Raw genomic sequence first — 17,179 nt, 5'->3', positions numbered from 1 at the left:
CCCTACCCCATCAATCACCCCTCCCTCCCTACCCCATCCATCACCCCTCCCTCCCTACCCCATCCATTGCCCACCACCCCTACCCCATCCATTGCCCACTACCCCTACCCCATCCATCATCCCTCCCTACCCCATCCATCACCCCTCCCACCCCACCACATCCATCACCCCTCCCTCCCCACCACATCCATCACCCACCACCCCTACCCCATCCATCACCCCTCCCTCCCCACCACATCCATCACCCCTCCCTACCCCATCCATCACCCCTCCCACCCCACCACATCCATCACCCTTCCCTCCCCACCACATCCATCACCCCTCCCTCCCCACCACATCCATCACCCACCCCCATCACTCTGTCCCCCAAACATTTCTGCAGGACGCACAAGATCTGCCAGCAACCCTCTTTGGTGAAACTACCAAAATCAAGACTCTCTGCTCACCTTCACTCTTTCATTCCTCTTTTCTCCCACCTCTGGAACAAGCTCCCTCACTCTCTTCAATCCCACTCCTCACTCGTCCCTCCAAGTCTTTAAAACAGCTGTTCACCACCATCTCATATTTCCCCCCATCCAAAACTTTGTTTTTTTTCTACTCCCGTTAATCCACCCCAAATCTACCTCCTTCAAATTCCGTTTTTTTTCCTGAAATTCCCTGTAGTGTCCATCTTGTTTATCCCGTGTACCTGGCCCCAGCCCTCTCCCTCCCACAGATCTTCCGATGTCCCTGTTCATTGTTGTGCTTCCCTCTCTCTCCCGCTCCCTTTATTATATGTTCTATGTGTTAGCTCTTACACGAGCCTCGACTTGGGATACAGAAAAAAACTTGGAATGCGTCTTTCAATCCTGACAAATCTCACACTCTCGCCATTTCTCTCCGAAAGGACAGTCTGGCGAACCCTCCTATCTACTTTCTTAACAATCCTCTTGAGGAAGTTCAGTCATTCAAACTCCTGGGTCTATCAGCCATGACCTTTCTTGGGCAAACCACATTTCAAAATTGGCCTAACCCCCAAAATGGCCCACTGGGAGTACTAAACCATCCAAATTTCCAAACTGCCTCAATTTCCGAGCGGTATCTCGGAGCTAGCAGCTACTTTCGGAATGAAATTTTACATCAAATTTTTGTGAATAGAACGTATGCCAAGTTGACAATTTTTGTTGACCTTGACCTAATTATTAAGGTCATGACCCAATTATAGACATTTTAAACATTCTTCACCAAAATTCGACAAAGGTTTGTCCGATCAGAAAGAAATTGCCCTCGCTAGATACCCAAACCTGCAGTCATCGTTCTGTACTCTGAGTTGAGCTCCATCATGCCGCCTCCTCCTCCTCCTCTCGGCAGGAACATCTTCTCAAGATGCACGGGTTATTGGAGAACATTTTGTGGATGGTGCGGCGATTTTTCTTCCTTTGGTATTGTCTTACGACATTGGTGCGGCGATTTTTCTTCCTTTGGTATTGTCTTATGACATTGGTGCGGCGATTTTTCTTCCTTTGGTATTGTCTTATGACATATTTGGTGACCTTCTCGCACTCCGATTTGTGAATTGGCACATTTAACTCCATTTGAATATCCCCTGTGCAGCGTTTTAAGAGTTTGAGTTGCTCTTCCAATTCGGTTTGAAGAGCTTTAATTTATCCATATATAGTATATTTGTCACCTTTCCTTGTCCTTTGGACCGTTATTCTGTTGGACGTTTGGGTGCATCCGTGTCCTTGTTCGTTAATGAGTTTGCTCAATGGGCTCATAGCCAGACAAACCAGGATCCAACATTGCATCTTCACCACTGGTATTTTGATCAGATTTCCTTCCGAATCCTATCATATCGGTGGTATTCCAGAGCTCCATTGGCTTCTCAATCAATTTGATTATTTGGGGGTTCATCTTGCGCACTTGCATGTATTTAATCATCCATGAATGTGGGACACCATCAAAAGCTGTAATTTGAAGTCTATCCAGCATGTGGACAATCCGGTGTTTCGCAGAATGCAGTTTTCAAGTATGGCCTTGTTCAGTACTTGGTGGTCTCTTGTTCAGTCACATTTTATTTTGCACCGTTTCTGTTCTGCCTCTAGACTTCTTTTTTGCATCGGGTGGTGGTAAATCAATTGTGATGATTCCTATTAAAATTTAAGTTGTTGATGGACGTGTTATTATCCCCACAATTTAAAAAGAAAAACAAGGGGCAGATTTTATTGTAATCGGCTCCTGCCTCTCTGTCCATCATGCCATCTCCTCCTAAATTCACAAAACTTGGTAGTTATGATTACCACATGGCAATGAGGAGAGAGAGAGAGACAGAGAGAGAGAGAGAGAGAGAGAGAGAGAGAGAGAGAGAGAGAGAGAGAGAGACAGACACAGAGAGAGAGACAGACAGACAGAGAGAGAGAGGGTAAGAGAGAGAGTGAGAGGGTGAGAGAGAGAGAGACAGAGACAGAGAGAGAGAGAGAGAGAGAGAGAGAGAGAGAGAGAGAGAGAGAGAGAGAGAGAGAGAGAGAGAGAGAGAGAGAGAGAGAGAGAGAGAGCCAGACAGACAGACAGACAGACAGAGACAGAGAGACAGACAGAGAGAGAGAAAGAGAGGAGTATCATTTTTTGCCATGCCCACGAGGGTTCTGTGGTGGGGTGAAAGGTCAAAAACCAAAAAATGCAATTATAGGTACATTTTTATTCAACTTTGTACAGGCAATCAACATCAGGAAGGGGCAAGGGTGGGGCACACAAAAATACAAAATATCTTTGTTATTTTCCCCCGGTTCATGACCGAGGCAGTGGGGACTTAGGATCACAGGGGTCAAACAGTTCCGATTTTTTTTAAACTCAAAATTTGATAATTGGGTCATTCCTGATGGAACCTTTTGTCATCTTTCAGCTTTGCTTTAGGTGGGAAGCGTGTGGATTTGTGATGGCTACCCCTCCCTATCCCATCCATCAACCCTGCCTCCCTACCCCTTCAATCAACCTCTGCCTCCCTACCCCATATTTGTTTGTCTAGTTGGCCTATATTTGTGAGGCAGTTGGATTTCTTTAGATTTTGGAATGAAGGTGTCACCGACGATGAGCCACTTTTTACCTTTTCATCCATAACTTTTTCGCCTTGGATAAGTTTGTGGAATGTTTAATTGTAGTAATTTGGGAGGGCATCTAGTTTCTTTGGCCAGAAGTTTGGAATTCCATCCAGGGCAGGGCTTTTGAAGTTTGGCATTTTTGCGAGTTTCGGATCCATTTGCTCCATGTCATGTTCTTTTCGGACTTCGTAAATTCCTTTCCATAACTTTTCTAGTTCATCTTTTTCAGCAAAAATTGACACATTCTGCTTCCTTTGGCCAGAAGTTTGGAATTCCATCCAGGGCAGGGCTTTTGAAGTTTGGCATTTTTGCGAGTTTCGGATCCATTTGCTCCATGTCATGTTCTTTTCGGACTTCGTAAATTCCTTTCCATGACTTTTCTAGTTCATCTTTTTCAGCAAAAATTGACACATTCTGCTTCCTTTTCCTTAATTCTCAGTAGAATATTCACGGGTTATTTTCAAACATCTGGTTTTGTTTTCTCCCGTTGTTGACTTTGTCATAGTTTATTTTACCTCCATTGCCATCATTTGTATTTCGAGTTTGCGTTCAGCACCCATTAATGCTCGGTCTCTGTCTTGGATTGCATATTTGTTTTCATTTTTTGGATTCTTCTCTTTAGCTTTGCCTTTGGTTTCCAATCATGGTTGCTGTATTTGTCCCATTTCCTTTCTCAGTTTCTCTCTCTGATTCTGTTTCCATGGTGGTGTTTGGGTTCTACGTTTCTTGCGATGTTGTTTTGCCTGTTACTTTTTCTTGAACGATCGGTGATGATTGTAAAACACACAATATTGACAAACACAGTGTTGATTTCATTCAAGGGGTATGATTTTGGTATCATTTTTGTGAGTGCTACGTTTGTTCTTTTCACTTGTATTTTTACCTCCACCACCAAAGGTGGATGGAGGTTATGTTTTCACCCCTGTCTGTCTGTCCGTCCGTTTGTGAACAAAATATCTCAGAAAGTTGTGGATGGATTTGGACGAAACTTGGTGGACCGGTTGGGTGTCCGACAAGGACGATTCAATTCGATTTTGGTGAAGATCTGAATATGAATTCGGATATGAGAATTATTTAATTTATTAAGTGATTCTTCACCATTGGGAGATATTGGGCCAAAAACTATACATAGCGGGATATCTCAAAAAATTATGGATAGATTTGGACGAAACTTGTTGGACAGGTTGTGTGTGTGACGAGGAAGAATCGATTCAATTTTGGTGAAGATCTGGGTCCAGCTAGTAGAGTTTTAAAAGTGATTCTTCACCATTGAGTGATATGGCCAACCAGGCGGAGGTTTGCTTTATACCGAGTGCTGTTCTAGTTCTCCGTTTGTTTTTCAATTCAATAGTTGTGATCTTTCCTGTAGTGGTACCGATGTCATACCATCTGTTTTGTTAGCAAACTCTTCTTTATAAACAAATACGAATCTCATCCCCTCCTTGAAGACTAATGCTGTCCCCCCTTTCTAAACTAGTGCTTCCCCCTTTGGCTAATGCTTCTGTTCCCACCAAGATGTGTTCTCAAACGTGAAGCAAAAGCAAATCCCTTGCTGCACACGGGACATTTATATGGTTTCTCTCCTGTGTGTAACTTTTGATGTCCTTGTAAAGATGATGAAGAAGCAAAATCCTTGCTGCACAGAGGACATTTATAAGGCTTCTCTCCTGTGTGTGTTACCTGATGATATTTCAAAGATGATTTCCAATAAAATGTCTTGCTACACACGGCACACTTGAATGGCATCTCACGTTTGTGTAATGAGTGACACCTTTTCAAAGATTTTAATGAGCCAAGCATTTTTTTACAAAGAGAACATTTGAACGGCTTCTCGTTCCTTTCGATTTTCTTGAATGTTGCAATACAATTGTTCTTCTTGGTCAGACCACGGCTATTTTTATCGACTTCCTGCCAAGAAGCCCGTGTCATGATCTGATTGAAAGAAACTGCTGTGTCAAACGACTGGGAACTTGACTTGGAAGAAGAAACCATTTTCAATTGTTTCTCTGCAAACACAATTCAGAAAATTATCATCACTATTGCTGTGAAACATGCAACAAAAAGCATAATGTACTTTTGATCTGAAATTAACCTTGTGTCTGTCCTCATCTCTCACAAGGCAGAAGCTACTATGTATGAAGCATTTCATGAAAGACAGAAATTAAAACCTTCCCAAAAACTAATTTGGTTGTTCAATCTGTGTGCTTTCATTGGTTGACATGAAAGATTCGACTTGGGCATCATTTGCAAAAGGACCAATGTGTACCAGAGAGGTGCACGTTCTACCACATGACGAGGGACGAAAAACCTGCAGCCTGGACTATTTGAAACTACAGAAGCAATCAGATGTCAGATGTCACATGAGTAAAGGGCTTAGAAAGGAATGAGGGAGAACGAGAAAGACTGGAATGACTCTTCCATCTAAAGCATAGCAAACTAGAACCAGAACGGCACTCGACGTTGCAATGTCGACGGATATGCCTCCGCCCACATTATTACATTATGATAACTAGTGGGGTCACCCGTGGGAATCCCACGGGCATGGAGGTGTATCGTTGCGATCGGTGCAGCCGTTTTTGCGGTACCCGGGACAAAAACGTTAGGCGGGAGTCCAAGCCTGAAAATGCTGGAGACCAAAGCTGAAATTGGAAAAACTATACAGCCTATTTTACTCCAGGGGGTCCCAGGACTACCCACCCAAAATTTCGTTGCGGTTGGTTCAGCCGTTTTTGCGGTACCTGGGAACAGACAGACGGACAGACATTTGGTGAATTATAGTAAGATACTTGTGCCAAGTTTGATTTAAATCTCTTCAGCTGTTCTCCAGCATCACATTTTTACCTGACATGACCTTTAACCTCGAAATCTAATCAGTTCGTCTTTGCATCATAATGTATACTTATACCAAGTTTGGTCAAAATCCCATCACTGGCTCACACGTTCATGCGGTAACAGAATTTTTACCTAATGGGACCTCTGGCTTTTTACCTCTTGGCCCCATAATCCAATGTGTTCATATTTAGATCATTATACATACTTATAGCAAGTTTAACTTAGTTGCCTTCAGCCGTTCTGAAGTTATCATGGTAACAGACTCTGAACGTCTTTATGTTTGACCTCTTGACCACAAAATCTATTCAGTTCATCTTTACCTCATAGTCCATACTTGAACTATGTTTGATTTAAATCCCTTCCGTTGTTCTCAAGTTAAATTCTACTAGCTGGATCCGGATCCTATCACGGACGGAAGGACAATCCCAAAACACAATTCCTCCGGCGATTTTGTCAGTGAAGGCATAAAAAATAGAATTAGACACTAATGTGTCGATCTATGTTCCTCCGCCCATGTGAGCTGTCATCTCAATTAAAGGCAACATGAGAAGACACCGTGAGAGGAAAGAAACAAGTATTTTTGAGACAACATGAGATACTTCTAATTTGAGTTATGGTGTGAAAAATGATCTTCAAAGGGCACATGACATTTGACCTTGTGAACCTACAATGTCATCGGTTTCTCTTTATTAGAATCTACACTTTTACCAAGTTTGGTTAAAATTTCTTCAGTGGTTCACATGTTATTGCAGTAACAAGGACTTAAATAAAAGGGCACATGACCAAAGATCTTTGACCTTTTTAAACCAAAGTCTAATTGGTTCATCTTTTAATTATAGTCCACAGTATGGTTCAAATGCCTTCAGTGGTTCACGAGTTGTTGTGGTACAAGAAACAAGACCGATTAGTAGGAGACCAGCCTGTAGGTCCCGTGACCAAATTCTGGGAACAAAGGTTTGAAAGTGTTTTTGTGTTCCCTGATGAATACTGAACAATTTTGACTTGGGCTGCCCCCTTGAAAATGTCAGGCATTTCCGGGAAGGGTCAACAAAGGTCAAACAGGGGTCAAAATTCAAATATATTCCAATCGTGTCGATATGCATATCAAATTACTCGTCTAGTCATGAGGATTCCAAAAATGTATAGTTTGTTATACCTCCGACCTTAAATGAGGGCGCTATGGTCAGAAACGTCGAAAGGTCAACGCACTTTTGACTGGCGGTCAAATTCACCAACACAGTTAACATTGTCCGATTCTAATGATTTTAGTCTCTAATAATATGTTTTCTGACATGGCAAATTCAAATAAGCAACTTTTAAAAGTAAAGGTGGTTGCCATAACCTTGAAATTTCAAAATGGCTGCTAAAAGGTTAACATAAATTAGCCAAAAACAACAATTTTTTTCCCAAACCCATGGATAAGAAATTATTAAATGTTTGTCACCGAAACGTCACGAACAATTGAAACACTCCATTTTTAAAACAAAATAATGATTTTTAATTATGTGTATCATTTTTCTTTAGAGCACATGTTCGATATAATATTGTGTACCATATAAAGTGTATAGGTAAATGATGATGATGGGCTGTGAATATCTGGTAGTCATTTGTTCTGTTTCATGACGTCCACATACTAGTAATTTTTACAAACATTTCTTCTGTGTATTGATGTAAAGTAAATATGATTAGGATCCCCATAGGATCAAGACTAACATCTGCTCTGTATTTTTATATTTTAGATCTTCTGGGAACAATGTCAGCACCAAAGTCAACACCAGTACTGAAGCCTCAACCAAACAGAAAAAGAAAACGAAAGGAAATATCTGGACTATGTATTTTGTGTAATGAACAATGCAATGAAGATAAAAGCAACATTTCTCCTGAAGTCCACCCAATAGCTCAAAAGAACAATTACAGGCCATCGCAGATGATTTCCTGATGGATGCAGAGTTCAAGTCCTTTGTAGAAAGAGCATTTGAGAGTGTTGGGAAATCAGACAGCCCTATGGCAAGGTTCTGGTTGAGCTTTATGGAAATGGTTGAAATACTGATCATGAACATATACGCCCTGAGGACACAGGATTGGGATTCATTCAAAGCATCCCTCCGAATGATGATGCGGATATACGACAATGATAAATACAGCAGATGGCTTGTAGAATTCTGGCTTGAGATTAGCAGTCTCCCCGAAGAAAAAGAGAGGTACATGCGAGATGGCCTATTCGCGCAATCAATGACCGGGAAACCATACTCGTGCTTACCCCTGGATCTCTGGATAGAAATGACCATGAATAAAGGGTCGAAGATGAAAGCAGGTTGGAAGCACATCTTAAAAAATGAAAAGATGTTGTTGACTCACACAAGAACCGTCAACTCTGTGAATAGAGTTAGAAGTTCACTACATGCATTGGCAAACCTCACCAAATCATCTGAAGGTCACAGAGAGAACTCCACAACGAGGTTGTTGCTGGATGAGCGCGGTGTACAAGATCTAGACAATTGCATCACGGAATTTGATTGTGACCCATTCGACCTTACACAGCCTATCTTGAGGTCGCTCCAGTCAGGAATGGTCGCATCAGATGCACTTGTCAAAGACTTTGACTCAGCACATGAGGATGGGGAGACTCTAGTGCAATCATTCTTCAAAGAGCGCAGGTTCTCTGGTGATAAACAGTTTGATGCAACCATACACAGAAACAGCAGACACAGCTTCAGCAAACCACCAGTTATCAAAGACGCATCAAAACAGAAGGTCACAAAAACAGATGCTATGGAAAACAAAGCCATGGCCGAGATCATCACTTTGGCACAAGAGTTAGATGATGGTCTAGTGCTATCTAAAGTCATGGAATACCGCGTGACAGAAGAGTGTCTCCCCATCTTCAATGTAAATGGAACAATGCGCAAAGGGCAAAAATGTAAACTGGCACAAAAGTTCAACTTTATTGAACTGGAGTTCCGGGATAGATACATTGCACTAGTAGATATGGGGTTCATTTGGAGGCTATCAACCCCGTCTGCTGAGGATAGAGAGAAGCAAGACGAAAGTGCTTATACATGGGGCGATTATGCTGCTAAAATGTTTAACCTTGTTGTCCAACGCCATCCTACGGCTTCCCAGATAATATTTGTAAATGACCCATATGATCTACAACACAGCATCAAAGATAGTGAACATGAAAGGCGAACAGGTGAATTGCCTTTTGTTGGTGGGACCAGGAATATTTTCATCAAGAGAAATGATGAACTGCCATCCCCTAGGCACTTCAACAACATGTTCAAGAACCCAGGAAACAAAATTTGTCTGCAGCAATTTCTGAAGACTGAGTTCAAAACCCTGTTACTCCAACATCCAGATACCAGATTTATTTACTCTGTGAGGGAACGCTGTAGTGATTTGTCCACTGATGAGGAGATAGTTGAGTTGACATGTCAGCATATGGAAGCAGACACCATTCTGTTGTACATATATTCCCAACTAAGAAAGTCGGGAGTAAAAGATGCCGTTGTCATTGATGCAGAAGACACAGATGTGTTGGTTTTAGTATCGTATGTGGCACATCAAATTGAAGGTATGCTAGGACTGAAAAGGAAGAAAAGCATAATTGATTGCGCAACACTCCTTGATAAGGATATTAGTGATATCATTATCCCATTTCACATCCACACTGGTGCAGATGCTATTTCCAGTTTCTATGGCCGTGGAAAACCATCAGTCTTTGACAGCACAATGAAGTCAGAAGAGGCACGAGAGCTACTTAGAGGGCTTGGGAAATGTCTCCCAGTGACATCACAAACTCTTAAACAGCTAGAGCAGTATACCATCAAATACATATACAAGGATAAATCAAGCAAGACACTCGCAGAAGCTCGGGCCAAAAAGTGGGAGGGGATGAAGAGGAAATCGACTCTCAGGATTCCTCCTGATACAGATTCACATAATTTGAAGGTAACACGGGCCAACTATCAGGCATTCATCATGTTAAACTTTATGAATCCAGATGCTCCATCATCTCCCCTTCAGCATGGTTGGAGCTTGAGAGAGGGCAAATGTTTGCCAATACGGTATTCACAGCCGGCACTACCTCAACGTCTACGTGATGCCAGAACAAACCGCACTGTAGACTCTGACACAGATTCAGATACTAGTGATTGTAACAGTGATTCTGACTCTGATTCTGATGGATATGACACTGAGTAGGATGATGAACTGGGCAATAAAGCAAGATAAGCATCATTGGACAATGTGTTTAGAAATAACTGTGTTATTGTTGGCCAAGGATCCTGATTCAAGTCTTTCAGTAGCCCTTTTGCCAGCCATTTTGAAATTTCAAGGTTATGGCAACCACCGTTACTTTTAAAAGTTGCTTATTTGAATTTGCCATGTCAGAAAACATATTATTAGACACTAAAATCATTAGAATCGGACAATGTTAACTGTGTTGGTGAATTTGACCGCCAGTCAAAAGTGCGTTGACCTTTCGACGTTTTTGACCATAGCGCCCTCATTTAAGGTCGGAGGTATAACAAACTATACATTTTTGGAATCCTCATGACTAGACGAGTAATTTGATATGCATATCGACACGATTGGAATATATTTGAATTTTGACCCCTGTTTGACCTTTGTTGACCCTTCCCGGAAATGCCTGACATTTTCAAGGGGGCAGCCCAAGTCAAAATTGTTCGGTATTCATCAGGGAACACAAAAACACTTTCAAACCTTTGTTCCCAGAATTTGGTCACGGGACCTACAGGCTGGTCTCCTACTAGATAGTCTAACAACGGCGTAGCCGGGCTTGGATCTGCTGAGTGGAGGATCTGCTGTCCCCCCTATCACGTGAACAGATCTCCTCAGCTCTGTTTAGTGGACGTTTGTGAGCAACATACATTACACCGGACAAACAGACAAATGCTGTCCCAGATGGCATTGCCCTACGGGCTACGCCATAAAAATGTGGCTGCCGAACCACGTGGCCGATGACGTCATCAATTTCTTTTTCTCGACCAATTTATCCCTAGATCACGCTCAAGAAATTTCATACTGATAGGATCAAGCGTTCTACTTGTCGATTTATGATGTCATAATGAAGACACCTATGACAACATATGTTATTCTCCACGGGAGTAGTTTACAATGAGCCATGTTTCGATTTTTTCCATGGAAAGGTTTCGGAGATATAGAGGTGCAAAGTTTTTCGGGTTTTTCCAAGATGGCACCTGTACCATGTGACCTATGACATCCTCATTATCATTAAAAAAACATTCTACAGGAGGAGGCACTCCTATGGGGAAAATTTAGTGTCAATCAAACCAACTGTTGCAGAGAAAACGAATTTTAAAGGGCATAAACCTGAAAAATACCAGCAGAAGGGACATACATACAAAACTTGTATACATACATACAAGTCATACATACATACATACATACATCGGACGGACAGTCAAATGCTGTCCCAAATGGCATTGCCCTACGGGCTATGCTGTAATAACGGACAAAAACAAATGCGCCAAACAATTGCCAAATAATACCTATGGAGAGAGAGGCTGATCCTGATAACATACCTTTCTCCAAGGGACAAAATCAAAGCCATTAACCAACTAACAATACCAGTGTTCCAATACTGCTGCGGTGCAGTCAACTGGCCACAAGTGGAAATCAATCAACTAGATATCAAAACAAGAAAACTCCTCATATCTACAAATTATATTGAACAAAAGTCAATGCATCCCAAGAATGTACCTGCCAAGACTAGAAGGACATAGCAGCCTGATTGAGCTTAAAAAAAAAAAATGCACAGAGTGAGAACAGCAGGATTGGCTGAATATGTGAAAAATGCAACAGACTAACGAATCTAATTTGTATGCAAACACAAAGATAACAAGCCAGAGAAGGTATAGCAAATATAGCAAAACCACCGAGCAAAAAATTCCAAAAACAGGTGCAAATAGAAGATGTCACACATGAAACCGAAACAGCAACAAATACAGCCCCAACAATTGCAAAAAAAGACAAAATAAAAATATAAAACGAAATATCAACAGGTATACACACCAACAACTGGGAGAAAGACAAAAGAGCAGGAAGATATAAAATAGAGTTGGACAGATTGGGCATAGACAAAGAAGACTCATGGGAATGGCCAAGAATAGGTCAGCTTAAATGGGATAGAAAACGAATCATAATAAATGCCCAAGACCAAGGAAACTCACTATACCAATGGCTTTAAGGAGATGGTAGTACTGAGTCAATTGGACAAGTGTAGGCTCTGCAACATAGAAAATGAAAGCACCCTCACCTTCTCTCAGGATGAAAAAACTCATGTCAGAACAGCTGTACACACAAAGGTACAACAATGTCTGCAGATTAATCCACTGGCACTTCGGCAAAAGTCTCAATATCCCAGTCCTAGAAAACTCATGGAAACATTATTCAAACGATAATTGAAAACCAGGAAGTGACGCTCACGTGCGACCTTATGATCCCCTCAAGCGTGAACATAGAAAAAAGAGCATTGCAACCAGATATAGTACTTAGGCACAAAAAAATGAGGTTTCAGTACCCAGCAATTTTGACTGAAACACAGAAATCAAGAAAATGACCAAATATCGAGATCTCAAAAATGAAATGAAAAGATCTTGGAAGCTGTTGAGATCTGAAATTGTACCAGTGATAGAGCAATGGGAATGATAAAGAAGAACATTGTGGAGATCTTAAAAACCATCTCTGGGAATATTACTACAAACAAATTGCAGTTAGAAGCTGTCCTGGGCTCGGCGATGATCTTGAAAAGAGTCCTCGAAACAAAATTTTGAGAACAAGAAAACTTCACAGCTTAGTTCCTGAATCGTGATCCCTTATCAAAATAGATGTGGATACTTTGAGACCTGAGAGGGCTGTTTCACCTTCTGAAACCCGCATATGGAGATAACAACCAACGAAACACTCTCTCACCTTTGTGGGGAGAGGCACAGACCTTAATGTCCATGGGCAGGCACCACAAAAAAGACAAATCTACCGTGGAATTAATCTAAACATGTGCACTGGATCCCTCAATTATTGACTTCACGAAAAACATGATGACTTGCAATCCACAGTCATTTCCGCAAAAATGCATTTAAAAATTGCACTCGAGCAGCAGGCTTTGTTTGGCAAAGGTTCTTGAATGGGATGCAAATGACTTTTGATGGGTAGCCACAATTATGTAATAACCTGAACTTACCTTCATATTTCAATGTAATGATACCAGAACTTTAACTCTTCAAATTTGGACTTAACTGATAATGAACTTTTAATAATTGATGACAGTGTGATGTGGAATTTAAGCATTTCATCATAAAGCAAACAAAGCAAGAACAGCAGTGCTGTGTGTTCTGTGTGTGGCTCTGTTTACCTTCAAGCAGCTGAGGAGCATTGTTCACCTCCTTTGGAGGAGAATCGTGGGGTGTCTGCTTCACACACTCATTGCTCAAAGCATTCTGAGACTTCTGAAAAAAGTTACTTTGAAAATTTTCGATCTTCACTGATTGAACCAGTCCTGCAAACAATGTGATCTCATGTCATCCCAGGAAAGGCGAGAAAAACAAACACAAACTAGATGGTATTCATAGAATACTTACCCTGCGCAGTCAACTTGGTGCAAGCCAACTCTTCTGTTTTTGAACGTTAAAAAAAAAAAACTTTGATCCAATATGGCTGCCAGACCACGTGAGTGATGACATCATAAATTTATATTCTCTTACATAATTGTTGCACAGATCACGCTCAATAAATTTCAAACTGATCAGACCAAGCATTGTCACTGTCGAATTATCACGTCATAATTAAGGCACCAATGACGTCATCGTAAACACCTACTCCCCATATGGAGTTCTTTACAATGAGCCACGTTTCAATTTTTTCCACAGAGCGGTTTTGGAGATATAGAGGTGCAACGTTTTGCGGTTTTTCCAAGATGGTGCCTGCACCAGATGACCTATGACGTCATGATTATCATTAAAATATTCCACAGGAGGAGGCGCTCCGATGGTGAAAATTTCGTGTCCATCAGACCAACAGTTGCTGCGAAAAAAAAAAATCATAATGACTGGATAAGTGCTGTACTTGTCGAATTATGATGTCATAACAAAGGCACCGATATCATCATTAACATATCTTATTCCCCATGGGGAGGAGTTGACAATGAGCCAGGTCTCAATTTTTTTCCATTGAGTGGTTTCAGATATAGAGGTGCGAAGTTTTTCAAAGTTGGCGCCTGTACCACGTGACCTATGACATCATAATTATCATTAAAAAATCCACAGGAGCCGCTCATATTCTGAAAATTTCATGTCCATCGTACTAACAGTTACAGAGGATTTTTTTTTCATACTGATCAGATCAAGCGTTGTACTTGTCAAATTATGACGTTGTAGCGGCTACCGCTGGGTTTTCACAATCGCCTTGCACCTATCAAGGACGCGGAGCGATCACCATGCCGGGCTCGTCCAGGACGCCCGGGCAGGCCCGCGCTCAACTTGCCAGGCCTCGGTCGGGACGCCCGGGCAGGCTCGCCCTCAACTTGCCAGGCCGCAGGGCCACGCCCCCTCTCGCCTTTCCTGGGCAAACGCTCCGGGATAATATGTATATATATTGCTGCCCGATAAACGGGCTTTTCAGAGTGCCTGAGTGTTTGGTTTGATTAAAGCAACTCGGATGCATTCCAGCTTTTTGTCGCGTCCATTCTTCCGATCGACGTGGGAGCCCCAGCTCCTTCATTGGTGACCTACCGACATGGACACGGCAGTCGCCCTTAAACTGCCTACCTTCTGGGAGGCTCACGCGGCGGTTTGGTTCGCACAGGCGGATTCCCTGTTCGCCCTGCGAGGCATCACGGCCGACGACACCCGCTTCCACCATGTGGTAGCAGCGCTCGGTTCGGCCACCGCGGCCTGCGCCCTGAGCCTCCTCGAGAGCCCGCCAGCCGCTGACAAATACGGCGCGATTAAGAAGCTTCTCCTCGACGCTTTCGCCCTCCCATCGGCGGAACGTGCACGGCGCCTGCTCGACCTGCCCGAGCTCGGCGACACGCGCCCTTCCGAGCGAATGGACTACATGCTTTCACTGCTCGGCGAGCACTCTCCGGCATTCCTGTTCCGGGAGCTGTTCCTCCGTCAGCTGCCTAACCCGGTACGCCTCGCCCTGGCAAGCACGACGATCACAGATCCCCGGGCCCTTGCCAGAGAAGCCGACAAGATCTCTGCCGCAGGACAGCGCATCGCAGCGGCGACATGGGACCCACCGCCGTCCGATGCAACACCCATGGCGCCCGAGCACCCGGCACGGTCGACGACCGAACTGCCGACGCAATTGGCGCCCGCTACACCGAGCCGACCACCTCCAGCACGACGACCGGGGCCTCCACCTGACCAAGCGTGGTGTTACTATCATGCCAGGTCCGGACAGAAGGCCCGGACATGCCGACCCCCGTGCACCTTCGGCAGGCCGGGAAACGGCCGGGCCGGCGTTCATTACCAGCCATGAGCGCCGGCCACACGGGCAACTTACTGTTCATCACGGATAAAGCGTCCGGACGGCGCTTCCTGTGCGACACCGGCGCCCAACTGAGCGTCATACCCGCCTCTGACCAGGACAGGCAATCCGCGGTTTGCGGCCCCTCCTTGGTTGCGGCCAACGGATCGACCATCCGCACCTTCGGCCCGCGCAACGTCACCCTCTGCTTCGGCGGCCAACGCTTTGCTTGGACGTTTGTAACCGCAAACGTGCCCATGGCTCTGCTAGGCGCTGACTTCCTCTGCGCACACGGACTGCTGGTGGACGTCCAACGGCGTCATTTAATCAACGCCGAAACCTTCAGCTCCCTGGTATGCACATTGAGCAGCTCCGCGCCGACCGAGCTGGCATGCGCCGTCCCGGCGGCGAACAAGTTTGCTCGCCTGCTCACGGAGTTCCCGGCCCTCACGCGGCCGACGTTTTCGGCCGTCGCAGTACGGCATGGGATCGAGCACCACATACCAACCACGGCCCCGCCGGTCTACCGCCAGGGCCCGTCGCCTCGACCCAGCCAAGCTCGCCGTGGCGAAGGCCGAATTCGACGCGTTGGAGCACCTCGGCATCGTGCACCACATACCAACCACGGCCCCGCCGGTCTACCGCCAGGGCCCGTCGCCTCGACCCAGCCAAGCTCGCCGTGGCGAAGGCCGAATTCGACACGTTGGAGCACCTCGGCATCGTGCGGCGCTCCGATAGCGCGTGGGCCTCGCCACTGCACATCGTGCCAAAGCCGGGGGGTGGATGGCGCCCGTGTGGCGACTACCGCCATCTCAATGACGCTACCACCCCCGACAGGTACCCGATCCCGCATATCCAAGACTTCTCCGCCCATCTGGCGGGACGGGTCATTTTTTCGAAAATTGATCTCATACGGGGATATCACCAGGTACCTGTCAGGGCGGCCGACGTCCCTAAAACGGCAGTCATCACGCCGTTCGGCTAATTCGAATTCTTGCGGATGCCGTTTGGTCTCAAGAACGCGGCTCAGGCGTTCCAGCGCTTGATGGACGGCGTGCTGCGTGACCTGCCGTTCCTTTTCGTTTACCTGGACGACATCCTCGTCGCCAGCACGTCCCGGGCTGAGCACCTCCTCCACCTCCGAACACTGTTCGGGCGCCTCAGCGAGCACGGCCTCATCGTCAACCCGGCCAAATGCCACTTCGGCACGACGGCCGTTGATTTTTTGGGCCACCACATCACCAAGAACGGGGCCGTGCCGCTGCCAACCAAGGTCGAGGCCATCACCACGTTCCCGCGTCCCCGCACCATAAAGGCCCTGCAGGAATTCCTGGGAATGGTGAATTTTTATCACCGCTTCGTGCCCCGCGCTGCTCAACTCATGCGGCCCCTCTACGAAGCCCTCGGGGCAAGCCGGCCAAGCACGACATCGCCTGGTCCGCAGCAATGGATGCGGCCTTCCAAAGCTCAAAGCGGGCCCTCGCCGACGCAACACTGCTCGCTCACCCGGTGCTCAACGCTCCCATCGCCCTCACCACGGATGCCTCCGACTACGCGGTGGGCGCCGTACATGAGCAATGGGTGAACGGGGTTTGGCAGCCACTCGCTTTTTTCAGCCGGCAGCTCCGGCCGAACGAGCTCAAATACAGCACGTTTGACCGGGAGCTCCTCGGTCTACACCTGACCGTCCGCCATTTCCGCCACCTCCTGGAGGGCCGACCTTTCACGGCGTTCGTCGACCACAAGCCGTTGGTTTA

Source organism: Myxine glutinosa, chromosome 5, assembly GCF_964187855.1.
Source record: "Myxine glutinosa chromosome 5, kmMyxGlut1.1, whole genome shotgun sequence".
In the NCBI taxonomy this organism is placed as follows: domain Eukaryota; kingdom Metazoa; phylum Chordata; class Myxini; order Myxiniformes; family Myxinidae; genus Myxine; species Myxine glutinosa.
The sequence above is the reverse complement of the archived record's forward strand: the minus strand, read 5'-3'. Positions refer to the sequence as shown.